The 13,666-nt window shown below is 33.5% G+C and overlaps 1 pseudogene; it reads right to left on the bottom strand.

Annotated features, from left to right (window-relative positions):
• Positions 1–232: 232 nt before the first annotated feature.
• The window catches only part of LOC134240214 (uncharacterized), a 40,637-nt pseudogene continuing 27,203 nt past the window's right edge, over positions 233–13,666 (bottom strand).

Genomic DNA, 13,666 nt, shown 5'->3' with positions numbered 1-13,666 from the left:
ATAAAGACACACACGATTTATATCCACATTAGGCCTCCTTATCTGCCCTTGATGAAAATAACATTCCAGTAAAATGATAAAAATCAACTCCACTAACCTTCAAAGAGTTATCACAAAGAAATCAACTAGAAATAAAATTATTTCATCATACCGGTATATACACGAAGTTATATCATAGTATGAAATAAAAAAAATTACTGATTAACATAGGTACACTAGATTTTCAGCAAATTTATTTATAAACATAAAGAATTCTGAATGCATATAATATATGACAAAGTTAATCAACTTCAATTAAAAAGCATGATATATGACATGTATAAAATGTCAATCTAAAATGGTTATCACATTAATTGTGGATGGACAAGGAGTATGAATTTAAGCATCAGGACATTACCGCCTTTAAAATAAAAGAAAACAAAACAATGGGAAACATACCAGTTGTATAATATCACACAGCATCTGACTAAGTATAACTGAACATACACATGGCTACTGACATAGTATATGTGCAAATTTTGAATTTTTTTTATCTCAAGACATTGAAACTTAATCAGTTTTGTTTTTGGGTGTCAAACAGGTGCTACAAATATATGCTGCCAAAATATCAAGCCAATGATTACTGTAACTCTGTTACATCTTTCCATTACACTTGACCAATAACATTCGAACCCCAATATCTGTCATACCTTGAGGAACCCCAATATCTGTCATACCTTGAGGAACCCCAATATCTGTCATACCTTGTGGTAGGTACTTTGGGTGTCCTGTCAGTTTCCATATTAATAAAAAAAAGTCATAAAACATCAATGATGGTAAAAGTCACCCACACAGTGCAAGACATAAAGTTCTACATTTCAATGCTAAATGATTTTGTATGGTTGCATTTTGTGCTGCCAAAATTTTCTTTTCTTTCAAACTTGTTAAGACCAAGAGAAAACTTAAGCATATACAAAGATAAGGGAAATAAAGGCTAAACAATGAAAATGTAGTTTGGACGTTTTAATCACTACGACGTGTCCGTGATATTTGAGATGCCTATGTAACTTATAGTAACATAGTATGTTCAAGATAACAAAGTTTAACTGTATTACAATGCATGAATAACACCAACATTTGTTCAGTTAACATTTAGACCTAAAGAATTTCTTATTTTTCCTTTGCCAATGCCAGTCTTACAAATTTAGGCATCATGTTTAGTTGAAAAGACAGTTGGCATTGACTCTGGATGTGATGTACATGGGCCAGTAATTTTGATGTTGAATTAACATAGGTGTCATAGCCAGTTCTGTGATATCAAAATAGAAAAAAATGCTCCCCCCTTTGTTTGGTCCTATATCTGTAAAAACATTGTCTTTTACCAAAAAAAATCTATGTGGGAATATACAAAACTATCAGTTTTTAAATTTTTTTTCACAAAAAACATTTCTGTGTGGGAATATAGAGAAAACTATGTTTTTTTAATCAGCTGTCCTGTCAAACACAATGTGTCTTGTAAGTGTGTGACAGATACTGAGCAATGGTTTATATACAACACCCTCGATAGTGTTCTCAGATTGAGAGAGCTGCCAGTTGGTTTCTCTCAAGAAGTCCAAAAGTTTTACAGGCCTTCCTGCTTCTTTAAATCCCTCAAATTTTTTGGAAAGATCACTCCAAACATGGCTTCCCCTTCTAGAATTAAATCCTGCTGCATAACCTGCAAAAAACATGGACTGCTGTTAAATGCATACAATTTGGTCCCAATTAAGGTATAAAAAAACATCTATATATTAAAATCATATAGGGAAACCGTAAACTAGAGAAGATCTTACATGTATACAAATATTAAACTTTCCCCACAAGATGCGTTTGTGAAACCCTGATGCCCCCTTATGGCAGGTTTTACGCAGGATTAAAGTTTTTTAAATGCCAGTCAAATTACAAGGTCAAGGTCAAAGGGTCAAAATTGTTGGTATCCTAGCTAAGGAAGGTCTTGTTATATAGAAGTTACCTGTGAAATATGAACATCCTATTACTAACTGTTCAAAAGTTATGGCAAAGGTCAGAGTTTTTAAAAGTGGGTCAGATTCTTACATTAAGGTTAAAAGGTAAAAAATATTTGGTCTTGTCACAATGAATATACATGAAGTATGAAAGCCCTAGCAATAACTGCTCAAAATTTATGTCCAAAGTTAATGTTTGTAAATTTTCAGTAAAAGTGCAACAAACTCCAAGGTCAAGAGGTCAAATTTGCGGTACCCAAAAGAAAGAGGTCTTGTCACAAGAAATACACCTGTGAAATATAAAAGCCAAAGTCTATCAACTGAAAAGTTATGGGCAGTGTTAAAGTTTTTGCAAACAAACAGATGGACAGGACAAAAACTGCATACCCTTAAATCATTGATTTATACAGGGGCATAAAAATAAGCCCTTTTTGACAAAACACATTTCTTTGCTACTTACCAAATGGTGTTGAGAACACTATGACACTATCATCAATGCAGGGAGGCGAGTATACAATTTGGCTCTCAGGTGGAATGGGTTCAATTTTAGCTGAAATACCTGAAAGATTAGATTTCAATGAGACTGGACTGGAGAAAATATCATCGACATACATAATATTGATCTGAGAAACCCGAAATAAGACTCAGATCAAACTTAAAACAGGATATGTCATTGTCACCATGGCATTATGTAACAAAGAATCTGTCATGGATATATGCATCTAAACAAAAATTAAATAAGAGATCAGAATGGCACTATATAACAAATATTCTGTGAAAGTCTCATTAAATTTAACTTATTGGTGTAAGAGGAGCTGGGGATAAGAGATGGGTAACAGATGGACAGAAGAATGGAAACCAAACCACTACACAGTGGAGCCTTATTTATCTGGACGCTTTGGTTCTTAGTCAATTTGTCCGAATATGTTATTGTTAAATCGTACAAATACGGAAGCGTCCAGATATCTGAAGGTCCACTGTATATACTCCCACCCCTCTGCTTTTCAAGCAGGCAGCAGTTGTTTAATATTAAAGCAAATACCCGGTATTAAAAATAAAGACATGTACAATTCTGTATCTTGATGTCGTCTAATTGATTACCAGATTCAAATAAAACTGGAAATAATTTGAATGAGCTATGGGTTGAGTTTTAAAAAAATCCATAAAATTTCAGTATGTGCAACAGTTGTGAACATGGCGAAGAAAATGAACAGAAACTGCAAATAATTTTTTAAGTCCATGGGGCATAACTCAGTCAAAAATGGCTTGCTTGTATCCAACACAGAACGTAACCTAGATATTCTAATGATAAATCTGTATACTAAATTTCATTTCAGTATGTGCAACCACTTTGAAGAAAATGAACAGAAACTTGAGGGACCGACAGACAGACTGACTGACAGACAACAGTAAAGCATTGTGTCCTCCCTTCTTCAAAGGGAAGCATAAATATATAAGCTTTTTTTTCTTTGACTACTTGATCCATGAATTTAAAACTACAGAAAAACATGATATAATGAAAATTAAAACTTGCCAGACACACTGTTTTCTTCTCCAACAAAAAGCTCTACATCATTATTATCTGATTCCTGATTTTCTGTTTCATGTTTTGATTCATCAATGTCGGGAGGTTGGTGTACGGTTTGGTTTTCTGGTGGGGTTGATGAAAATTCAACTGTAGTACCTGAAAGATTAGATTTCAGTGAGACAGGAGAAAATCTCAGACATACCCTAAATCTGGAAATTTTAACTGTAACAGTTACGCAAGTAGATAAATTTTAAGCAAAAACTTTAATATTTTTCTAAAATAATAAATCAACAACAAGCAAGAGATATTTGTAAGACACTTATGCCCCCCTCCCCAAAATAATTGGAATTTTAATATAAGCAACTCCTGCAAAGAAAATGGCTCAATCATACTTAGAAGAGAACTCGATCTACATATCCTTATAATAATTCTGTATACCAAATTTCATTTCAATATAAGCTAACTCTGCAAAGTAAAAGAAACAGAAACTGCAAATTATTGGAATTTTTCTAAGTCCAAGGGGCATAACTCTATCCAAAATGGCTAGCTCGCACCCAAACCAGAATTTGGCCTAAGAATTCTTATGATAAATCTGTATAAAAAATTTTATTTTAATATAAAGAACCTCTGGAAAGAAAATGAGCAAAAACTTCAAGTATAATCGTATTTTTTAAGTCCAAGGGGCATAACACTGTCCAAAATGGCCCAATTGTACCCAAAATAAAACTTGACCTAGATATTCTCATGATAAATCTGTATACCAAATTCCAATTCAATATAAGCAACCTCTGCAAAGAAAATGAACGGAAACAGCAAATAATTGGAATCTAAGTGAAAAAAGATATAGAGAGATTACATATGATCAGTGCCGACAAAGCAGATAAAAACATTGTCTTTATTTGTAAGGCTCATTATATAAATTGTACATGTATTTTAAAAGAATTTGGATTTAATTCTACAAGTGGTAATCTGACTTATACTCATAGTTCCCTTTCTTACAAGGAAATTCTTCAAAATCATATGTCAGTTTTGAATATTTTTAATATCCCAATGATTTTGAATATTTGCGGAGATTATTTATTCTTTAATGTACTTATTTATGAGTAAATGTGCGCTTAACAAATACCATATATATATTGGATTCCAACACTTCTGAAGAATCTTACAAAGATACATAGCGGGTTCCAGTAATTAGTCAACCAAGTCTGTTTCTTTACTCCTCACAAAGATATTAACAGTAGTGCAGGGGCAATTTCAAGAGTACTGTGCAACAATATGTTCAAGAAGTGGTGTGAATCAGATGTGGATACTATTAAAAATTCCAGGAACTTTTGGACCATTTGAAATCACAAGATTTTACCAAAATCAACAGCTTAAAAACTTACGACTTTTCAAGCAGTCCCCATTGGTCATTTGCAAAATCATTTTATTCAAAAACATTCTGATTGTACAAACAAGTACTCTGAAGTTGACATCAAACATTCTGATTGTACATACAAGTACTCTGAAGTTGACGTCAAAAAGGTGCTTGAGTTTCTAATTGACAAACATGTGTATCTATGTTGTGTTTGGAGACCAGGTCTTCCAACAATCTATTGGAACTCCCATGGGTACCAATTGCGCCCCATTATTAGCAGACCAACTTTTGTATTCAAATGAAGCAGAATTTGTGCAAAGTCTTATGGGTGAAAAGAAGAATTGCTGTAGCCTTCGACTTGACATTTAGATATATCAACGACGTATCGTAAGTTAACAATAATTTATTGTAATTTACATTCTTATGTTGATATAAATGATACCGTAGAGTCTGACACATCTGTTTCATATTTGGATATTTTACTTGAAAAAGACATTAATGGTAATCTAACAACCAAGCTATATGATAAACGTGATGACTTTAACTTTTCTATCATCAACTTCCCTTACTTATGCTGCAATGTACCTTCGTCACCTGCATACAGATTTTATTTATCTCAGTTAATTTAAAATGCAAGAGCATGGTCTACATATGGGAAATTTCAAAAATGAGGTAAATTATTGACAAACAAGTTGATGAAACAAGAATATCAACAGTCTCATTTAAAGTCACCATTTTGTATGTTCAATGGTCTACACAATGACCTTGTCAGCAAGTAATCATTGAGTCAAATGCTGATGGACATTTTTAATACTAATTGTTAGTCCGTTATTTATACACTAAATTGATGACAGATTTTTCCGTTATTTCCTGATCATGACAAGGAGCACACGGCGGGTGTGACCAGTCGGCAGGGGATGCTTACTCCTCAACAACACCTGATCCCACCTCTGATGTTTTGAGATCAGTGTTTGCTCTTCTCCAATTTTGTATTGTTTTATGGACTATTGATCATGAATACTATTTGCTATCTCAATATGTTTCATTCTAAGTACAAGGGGCATAACTCTGTCAGAAATGGCTCAATCATACCCAATATTTCACTTGACCTAGATATTCTTATTATGAATCTGTATAACTAAAACTTATGTCAATATGTGCAACCTCTGCGAAGAAAATGAAAGGAAACTTGGTGGACCGATAAACAGACTGACCGATTGAATGAATGACCGACAGACAGCAGCAAAGCAATATGTCCTCCCTTCTTCAAAGGGAGGCATAAATATATTAAGCTCTTTCCATTTTTGACCAATCGATTCATGAATTTAAAACTACAGATAAACATTATGCAATGAAATTAAAACTTGCCGGACAAACTTTCATCTTCTTCTACCACAACAACCTGTACACCTACATCTACCCCTGGATTTCCCGCAATTTGTTTTGAGTCATCTCTACATGCCTACAAAGAAATGTTTGCACTCTAAAGTAAAAACAAACCAGAAGTCTCTGTCGAGACTGTAGCTCTACTGGTTTGTACTTATAACAAAGGATGAGAAAAGAAGCCACTGCCGTCAGACCAAAACTGTAGAAAGAGTAGCGTTTTAAAGGAATTTCACAGACATTTCTATTTTTAGTAACAATGGCAACACTGTTCATCAAAATCAAAAACCGATGCACTATTTTATATATCTTAGTGTAGTCTACTTGTGTGCCAAGTTATATTGCAATCAGACCAAAACTGTAAGAGGAGTAGTGTTTTAAAGGAATTTCACAGAAAATTCTATTTTTAGTAACCATGGCAAAACCGTTCATCGAAATAAAAAAGAAAACGTTACACTATTTTATGTATATTTGTTAAGTCTCCTTGTGTGCCAAGTTATATTAAAATCAGACCAAAACTGTAGGAGGAGTAGCGTTTTGAAAAATTGTTTACAGACAGACGGACAGCTAGACAGAAAGTAAGGGTGGGACGATATACCGATACAACGATACAAACCGATATTTTCCTCTAAGATACAGTTTATGATACAAGCATTCAAATATCGGTACGAAACGATACACGAACAACTTATTAAAAAATTGAAAATGAAAGTACCTGTCCTTTGAAAATGGCGGCTTGTACGAAGTGAAGAGATTATTTTGATATTGAAGACACACTTTAGAACTAATAAGTCGTTGATTAGGGGTAAAACGTTTTCACTTTTAAGCAGGCTCGGGAGATTGGACAAGAAAAGTTCAGTATGAAATGCGTTCTATACACAGAAAATATCGTTTCCAGAACAATTGATGTTATAAATTGTTAATCTATCTCATACTTTTTTTGTAATCTCAACTTGGCGACACACTTTCAGCAATGATTTAATAATAATGTAAATATGATCGATGTTTTTAAATGCATTTTTGGTCCGTGTTCTCTGATGAAATACACAACTATTTGTAAACAAATTCTGAAGAGTAATAATAGTATGTACATGTATCATTGTTTTGTAGAGTTTTAGTCAATGAAATTGATGAACTTCAAGTATTAATTTCAAAGCAAAGTTAACATGATTTGATGTAGAATAATTTGTTGATTTATTATGTCTAGACAAAAAAAAACTTATTATTTGGAATAGTTTTATAATTTATCATAATATCGAGATACGTATCGTATCGTGCCAATATATCGAGATACGTATCGTATCGCAAGATGTGTGTATCGTCCCACCCCTAACAGAAAGACGGACGACGGACACCTTACTATCACATAAGCTCTTCTGGTCTCTGACCAATAGAGCTAACAAGAGGCCCATGGGCCACATCGCTCACCTGAGTAACTTGGGTGATGCAGATCTTTTTTTAAAGATTTGTTCTATATATATTTCTATGTAAAACTTGGATTCCCTATTGTGGCCCCGCCCTACCCCAGGGGTCATGATTTTAACAATTTAATATCTACACTACCCAAGGATGCTTCCACATAAGTTTCAGGCATCCTGGCCCAGTGGTTCTTGAGAAGAAGATTTTTAAAGATTTGTTCTATATATTTCTATGTAAAACTTGGATTTCCTATTGTGGCCCCGCCCTACCCCAGGGGGTCATGATTTTAACAATTTAATATCCACACTACCCCAGGATGATTTCATATAAGTTTCAGCTTTTCTGGCCCAGTGGTTCTTGAGAAGAAGATTTTTTAATGACCCAACCATATTTTTGTATTTTCTTGATTATCTCCCCTTGGAAGGTATCTTGGCCCTTGATTTTAACAATTTAAATTTCCCTTTACCAAAGAATGCTTTGTACCAAGTTTGGTTAAAATTGTCCCGGTGGTTCTTGAGAAGAAGTTGAAAATGTGAAAAGTTAACAGACGGACGGACGGACAGCTAGACAGACAGACGGACAACAGGTGATCAGAAAAGCTCACTTGAGCTTTCAGCTCAGGTGAGCTAAAAATCAAAAACAGAACGCAGACAATAATAACTTTAATTATAGGAAATATAGCCTTGCTTATAGCAATTAAACAACATTCCCCCCAAATTATGATGTCACAGAAATTTGGTGTTTTACAATACTTACAAGTTAAATATTTTCAGTGCAGCTGTACCTGAATAAAAAATATTTTTGGTATTCCTTTTAATACGTTTAAATCTGAATCTTTGAATATTTCAACTATTTCTCGCACCGAGACACGCTCATCTTCAAAATCTTGTGAGAATGCATTTTTGTTTGGTTCTGGATGTGTCAAGACATAGTCCTCAGATGTTGCCACATTGCCTGTCTGTCCGTTTTGCGGTAGAATGACTCCATGGGAAGATACTGTCACCAGAAGGCATCCACACGATTTTTCACAGTCTTTCTTAACTTCAACATGTTAAACAAACATATAAGAACATCTAATAGATATCACATTATCAAAGCACAAAGGCATGAATTTATTTATATCAGTCTTAAAGAAACAAAAAAAGTTAACAACATGTTTACATTAATTTTTCTCAATATCTTTTATCAAGTTAAATAACCAATCAGTCATTTTAGCATTTATAGTGAAAAATAACTTTAGGCTAATTGATTATCATAAATGAAACCCCCACCCCCACCCTGGAACAATACCGATCAACACTAATCTACACTCGGTTTTTGGGGAAACTACCCCTTCTGGAGAAATTGGGAAAATTAGCCAGGGTCTGGGAATCACTCGATTGAGTGCAGGGCAAGCCCTGCTTCGGGGTCAATTGAATTCAGCATTTTTATGACCATTTAAAGTGCATAAAGTAGCAAAGTAAAACCATATTTCTCATACACTGAAAAAATTTACTTAAAATTTTCATTTTTTATGAAGGAAAAAATATTTAGGTTTTTATTATTGTAAGGGGAATATTTTACTCATCAAAAGGGGAAAATTACATCTTATGGGAAATTTTCTCTAGGGGGAAAACACAGAATATAAGTAGTAAGTATGCCCTAGATTAATCCCTGCCTGTCAAAATTACACTACCAGGTGACCTTGAGTTATGACCTTGACTCTAAATCCAAATGTATCCTTTGATCATGAATAGAATTATATTCCAGCTATTCAGCTAACAAAGGTTCCAAAAATATGTCCACAAGCACATGGCTTCGAAATACTATATACATATACAGGGTTATTTTTGTCCCACTTTATTTTCGCCCTTTCACCCTTCAAACATTATTGCCCCATTTTAATTCGACCAGTAGCAGTTTTGTTTAAGAAATTATACATATTCTATGAAATTTGCTTATTTTAAATTTGTTCAACCGAGGTTAGTGAGAAAGGTAAAAAAAAAAACAGGAGCAAAATTTCCCTGCTTACTTACAGCAGATAATTATATCTCTGGCTGAAACAATTCTACTTTGATGTTTGGATACTTGTTTGATATAATCAGTGTGTAGTGAATTAAGACAAACAGTGAAACATTATGACTTACATTCTTTCAATTCCTTCAAAAATTGGGACTTGGATAAATTTCTTGTCAACTTTACATTTTTTTGTTCATAAATTTGAAACTCTAACTTTTCCAACATTCTGATAAAACTTTTCCTCTCGTCTATAATTGCAGCTCCTCTTCTGAGTCCATTATTACCGACTGAAAAATCCCAATCAAAGTTAACAGCTTTCCATGGTTTTCCCTTCATCACTTCATAAGCACCAGAATTCATTCTGAACTGAACCTAAAATTTAAAAATATGTAATGTACATTGTATCATTGTACAGTGCTTACAAAAGCAATGAATCATTATTTTCGAAAGATTTAGTATCATAACTGCAACATTGTGTGCAAACAAATTGTCATGAGTTATGAAAAGAATGGGTGGACTTAACTGCCCAGAAAAAATGCTGTAAATTTAAGTTCCATAAAAAGTTTATTTTTCCTATCATATAAACCCCCAACATCTTAACTGTGTATTTATGGTACGGATGTGAATTTAAAATGCTCTTTTCGAGGTAAACTAAATAAATATCGAAGGCATGATGCCTGAAGATTTCTTGAATATCAATAGATAATCAGGGTCACGCATTTTTCATCGTCTGAATACATAGTCAGCGCATGTTTGTCGGCTGTTCTTACGAAAACTGTAGTTGTATATTAATAAAAATAATGACATATTAAAAGGAGAAGAGCCGACAAACGTGCGCTCACACCTAATTTAACAAAAATCCTTGCTCAAAACAAACTTCTCTCTTCCATTGTTACGACTTCCATTGACCTGTAGGCTGTTAAATATTACTCGTGGAAACAGTTACATAGTATTCTTCAACCTGACCTAGATATAAATCACTATGTTTGGTGCCGTTTTTAGAATTTAGCACATTAAATGTTGTTTTAATTTTGCGTGTCCTCACATTTTTGAAAATCATAATGACAGCGCCAAAAATATGCCAAACACGTATTCGAATTTCTAGAGAGAGAGAGAGAAATGTCAACAATGACAACGATCGATAGCCCCGCCTCCTATTAATATTGATAGCGTGACCTAAAAACCACTCCGGGTACATGTCAAATTCTGGAAGACGTCACTAATGTATCGTTGCTTCAATTTTGATTCATGGCAACAAGGCATTGCTTTTGTACATATGTTCTAGCTAAAATAACCATGTATACGTTGCTCTTTCTATTGGTTGTAATATATTTTGGATTCACTTTATTTTCAACTTGTTAGAGTAGTCACAAAAAGATCCAAAATAGGGCGTTAAGTCCACCCATTCTTTGTTTGCACACACCATTGCAGTTATGAGACTAAATCTTTAAAAAATTATGATTCATTGCTTATATTTATATTTTTTTTAGCTTTCTACCTTTACTGCAAATGTGATTTATATTTAAAAAACTAAATAATTATGTATTATCCTTCATGTAAGCTACAGTTTATGGATGAGCCAAAATAACCGCTTCTGGTCAATGTGAGTGTGATTTTCGCTTATGACTTTGCACTTCATAGGTGTTCAACGATTGTGAAGTCAAACTAAAACATATGCTTGAACCTTTTGGCACCCTGTCCATGTAATATGGTGTTCTGAATGCATTGGATTACATTTCACTTGATATGCAGAAAACGTGTAATGTAAATATTATGGTTTTGACACGGATATTTAAAATTGATGCCCTGATAACGTGACACATGTCCGTACATGAACAGGCCCCTATTTTGAGATTCATTATTATCATCATGATCATTATCTTGTCATGATTTAAATATAATTTTATTCTGATAGTGTAATATATATTTCTGTATTAAAAAAATCCTTCTTACGATAAACATTACCATAAAGATTAAATCAATAATTTTAAAAAAGTAAAACTATTTTTTTTAACAAAGCTAAACATTCTACTTTCGGTTTAACGTTACATGAAAACTTTTCGAAAAATATGTGTAGACTCTATAAACATGATAAATAAAAGCCAGTATCTATTATTTTTCACAAATTCACAGTGAACATATTGAGATTTAAAAAAATCTACCGCATAAATGCTCAGTTTCATGAATGTTTACTTACTAATGATATTGCTACTGAGTGGACTTACCGCTTTTATCACCAACGGTAATAATATTTCGCACCCTGACCGTTCGAGACCGTATACCACCACACACTAAAAAGAAGACATGAATACCACAAACAAGGATAACAATGTGAGAAGCTACAGTAGCTCTATACTTAACAATAAAGTCCATTTTCAGACTCCATAAATCACAGCCCGTTTGATTATTCTTTAATTTTTGTTTAAACACGAAGTAAAAGTGACCATACGTATAGGGAAACTTCCCCTTTGAAAACAGAGACCTTCCTGAAATCTTTGTTATGTTGGTATGAACAGTCCTAGGTATATATGCTTTGAAAGTATTTAAACGAACCCCAAGTTTTCCAATGGGAAAGAAGTCTTTTTTTTATTATTATTTTTTTGAAATTCTGTTAGACCCCCCTTTCCACACTCACTCGAGGATAAAAAATCTAGATTCACGCCTCTTATTATAGGGTCTCATCCGAAGGACTAGTATTTTTTTAGGTATAGAAATAAGAAAATTATAAAATAAAATCATTGAATACTGTAATATTAAGTGCTCTAATTTCAATGATATTTTCTTTCTGCCTTCTTTATTCTACTGATTTCTTTTATTTTGCGCTTGACGTAACAGTATAAAGGACGTAACAATAAAGATGACGTCATAGTAACTTAGCGTGATATAGCAACAAAGTCAGAATAAACACAATGGGTTGCTTCCATAGTAAAGTTGCGCCTTTTCCAACTCCTTTTCGCACTAAAAAAACAGCAAAAGAGGTTGCGAAAGATACTGAAGAAGAACGGAATCAAAGCCAAAGTGAGCGGGGGAGGCGTTGCCTTTGATATTCCTGTAACTGTTGGAGGAGAGAAAATGTGGCCTAACGTATCATTTCTGAAAACAAAACTCCAAAGAAAAGAGAATGAGGATGAAGTTGCATTAAAACGTAAGAACAACGTAGAAGTTTATGTAATTTACCACCATAACAAGAGTCTAACAATGAAGGAATTAAAGTATGTACGATAAAGAATAAATACTTAGTTTGTGTTTAATATATGAATTCTTTTTTTACAGGTAAAAGGGAGCTTGCAATGATAGAGAAGCAAGAGAGAGCCAGAGAACGAAGGGAGGAAATAGAGAGGAGGAGGAGGAAGGAAAAGTTGAGGAGACAATCACTACATCGCCAGACCAATTATAAACTCAGTGTTATGCTTCAGCTGCTGGAGATTTTACGGTGATTCAGTTTTAAATGTCGTTCTTTCAATGTTTCAATAAAAGGATTTTTCTTCATTCTTTAAAAATGTGTTCCTTTTCATTTGAAGAAATTTATTTATAGCAAAGAAAGATGAGCAGCAACCACACTATATTGATCCATTTTTAAATGAAAGATTACTGTCATGGGTAGTAACTAGTATACTAATTACAGTCTCCGTAGTAGTAAAAAAAAATACGTTCTCATTGTTTAAAAATATTATTAATCTCATAAGGCTACTTTCTATACTTTATTTTTTGCGCAATTTACCGGGGGCCACGTTTTATACACTAAGTGCAATCATTCTTTAGAATCAAGTTGCACCTCTACAGGAAATGCTCAGAATCACTCCAAAATATGAGTGTGTTACTATGAAGAATGTAAGATGAGTTCAGAAATCAGGTTTTGTATTAAACGAATCATTTTGACTCTGACATGGCCGCGCAAGAATGACATTATTCAAAATTCTGAAATCTTATTGCACAGATTGAGAACATAAAAAAGTAAGAGTCTAAACAGTTTTTTGAAGACAAATGTCTTTTATTGAG

This window comes from Saccostrea cucullata, unplaced genomic scaffold (genome assembly GCF_032062105.1).
Source record: "Saccostrea cucullata isolate Sc308-1 unplaced genomic scaffold, CSIRO_AGI_Scuc_v1 ctg5061, whole genome shotgun sequence".
NCBI classification, from domain to species: domain Eukaryota; kingdom Metazoa; phylum Mollusca; class Bivalvia; order Ostreida; family Ostreidae; genus Saccostrea; species Saccostrea cuccullata.
Note: the sequence above shows the minus strand (reverse complement) of the source record. Positions and strands in the feature narration are given on the sequence as shown.